The sequence below is a fragment of the Triturus cristatus genome, chromosome 1_2, assembly GCF_964204655.1.
Source record: "Triturus cristatus chromosome 1_2, aTriCri1.1, whole genome shotgun sequence".
NCBI classification, from domain to species: Eukaryota; Metazoa; Chordata; class Amphibia; order Caudata; family Salamandridae; genus Triturus; species Triturus cristatus.
This window is the reverse complement of record NC_140580.1, coordinates 438,067,279-438,070,060: the sequence shown is the minus strand read 5'-3', so window position 1 is coordinate 438,070,060 and position 2,782 is coordinate 438,067,279.

Here is a 2,782-nt window from a genome sequence, read left to right as displayed (position 1 = left end):
TAGATGGTCAGCTGTGTACAGGCCATCATACAAATTTCAAAACATGTCCACTATGCCAGTAGCGTCCCTGACCTCATCCCCTGTGGATGTAGTCATGAGCGCTATAGAGCCGTCTCGTCGTTTGACTCGTAATTTGCAGGCTAGCAAGCAACCTACTTTATTGCCCCCTGTGTAATATCACTGTTTGAGTCACAAAACTGCCCATTCCACTTGATCAGTTGAGCATTTTAAGTTGTTGTCTTGCTTGTGTGAGTAGGCGCCATACAAGTTCCGACACTCCTAAATCTGCAAACTTCTCTTATTTCTTCGCTCCCTGTTGAAATGTGCTGATTGCGAGGTAGATTCCACATGGGTCAAATTCAATGTGTCCCACAGTATCAGGGAAGTCATGTCAAGGGTGTCGTCAATGCTAATGAAGTCTGTGATGCTGTGTTTTACACATGCTGTAACTTTGTTGTCACTCAATAGGGTATCATTAAGTCTCCAAGTCTGATTACAGGTGTCTGTGGATGCCATCTGTAGTTCAGTTGTGATGGGTGAGTGATCTGAGAGTGGACTTTTCAATGTTGGCGCATATGGTGTAAACGGGGACAGTTATGTGGCAAGTCCCAGTTTTCGGTCTGTTGCATCCAAGGTTTTCATAATTGTCGCTAACTTACTCCTTTTTGGGCATAGCATGTTTAAGCAGCCATACAACATCCCCATTGGGATATTTCCCATACCAGCCTGATCCATATAAACTGTCTGTTTCCCTTACAGTCCAGACTTGAAGGAGTCTTGTGTGTTGTCTATTTCTACAGCCAGGAAGTGCCAATCCCCCTCTTGAGATAGGTGCCCTAAGAAATATATTCTCAGAGACACTGGACCTTTTAGCATTTCATACAAAAGCTTCCATCTTTTTCTGCTGGGAGATTATATCTTCCCTAGAGACAGGGGTAGGCATAGCTTAAAAAAATTAATAAAGGCACCTTGGCGATGTATACATTTCAACTGGGACCATGCTTCCCAACCAAGAAAGCAGACGGGTGCGCATATCACATCACTCTTCAGCCTCAACCAATTTGTGTGTACCATCTTTGATAGGGAAGCAGTAATATTTATTACTGAGTAACTATTCTGTAGCCGATCTAAAGGGAAAGTCAGTTTGCAGCTTGGTAACCTCTTCCTGTGTCAAGGTCAGATTCAATATTTCAGATTTATCTTTGATTTTGAAAACTGCCACCTGATCAAAAATTCTAAATGGTGGCCAAGAACACTTTCAGTTTAGTCCGAGTCAACGGTACATCATCTGCAAAGAGTCAGAGCTTAAGAGTCTCACCTCTGAAATTGATTCCATGAACCTCTGGATTGTTCCTCAGCATTGCTGCACGCGCTCCATGCCTAGTCCCCATCTGTAGTCTGAAAGTATCTGATCTATCACCCTTAATTATAATTCTCACCCAGGGCTACTTATAATTCGCAAATATCAAGATTCTTAGGCTCTTGCCAAACCCCAGATTACTCAGATGTTTTCTTAAAAAGCTCCAAGTGCTGCAAGCAAATTATTTTTCTCCAGCTAAAGTACCAAGTATTACTGGGATCTTTTTCTACTAAGTGGTCGACCCTCCTAATACTGTTGTGTCCGCTTGCATCAGAAAAACTAAATAAATCTGAATCAGTAAGACCTGGAAAATATTTACCAAGTCTATACGCAAGAACCTTGGTAAAAATCTTTACATCACGGTTTAAAAGTGGAGTTGGTTTGTAGGACTTGTCCCAGCAATTTATTAATCCCTCTCACTCTACCAGCCAGGGTTTGTACTTCAGGTTGCTCTAGTACTGCTCCTTTATTGTTGTAGGGTAATACCAGGTGACCATAAATAAATATCACAGCCTAATATCCACACCCCATTGGGTTCTGTAAGCTCAGCCCGGATAGTACAATACGCCACCACAGTCACCATCACCGACCAGCTTATAATCTGTATTATTTGTATATGGTCACCTGGTATTTCCCTACAACAATAAAGGAGCAGTGCTAGTGTTCCAAGAATTCTTGAGGAGAACTGGCCCATTTTACACTTAGATTTCAATGTGGAATTGCTCTAAAGAAGTGCTTTAACCTTGATGAAGTCCTCTCGGAGGGCGAAACATGTTGGCTGGGCTGTTTCTTTGATGTATTGAAGAATAATAAAGAGAATTGTTTTGAGACTTCATACTATGGCTCCCATGTTATTTTGATATTGGTGAAGAGTACACTGGTATTGACCCCATTGGACTATGTGTACTTCATGAAAGGAGGAGAGAAGAAACAAAGAGAACAGACTCTACAATACAATTGTTGGATTCTTGAAGCACTCCCTTGTGTGTGTTTTTCTGGTTTAATGTATTTATGGTTTTGGAGTAGTTTGACCATTAGAGGATGAGTGCAGACCGATATTACCATGTGGAAATAGCAGCTGTGCAGCTGTCTTTAGAAGGACCTACTCTTGCTTTCCCAAATTACCCTACTTTTAATACCCTGAAGCAAAAATTACTTGCAGGTAGCGTGTTGCGTTATCTTTATAATATCAATTTGTACCAAATAGTCCTACATCTTTATTGGTTATAAGCCCTGCAAACTGTAGTAAGGAGATATGGAATTTATAAGCAATTTTGTTTGAAATTGACATTAATTATGTTATGTTAATAGGAGCTTGTAAAGCGCACGGTCACCGGAAGGTTTCATGGCGCTGATCATTAATTACGTGTGTCACAGCGAGACGAGCTATGCGTAGGTTTGCGCAAACAGCCAAGTCTTGAG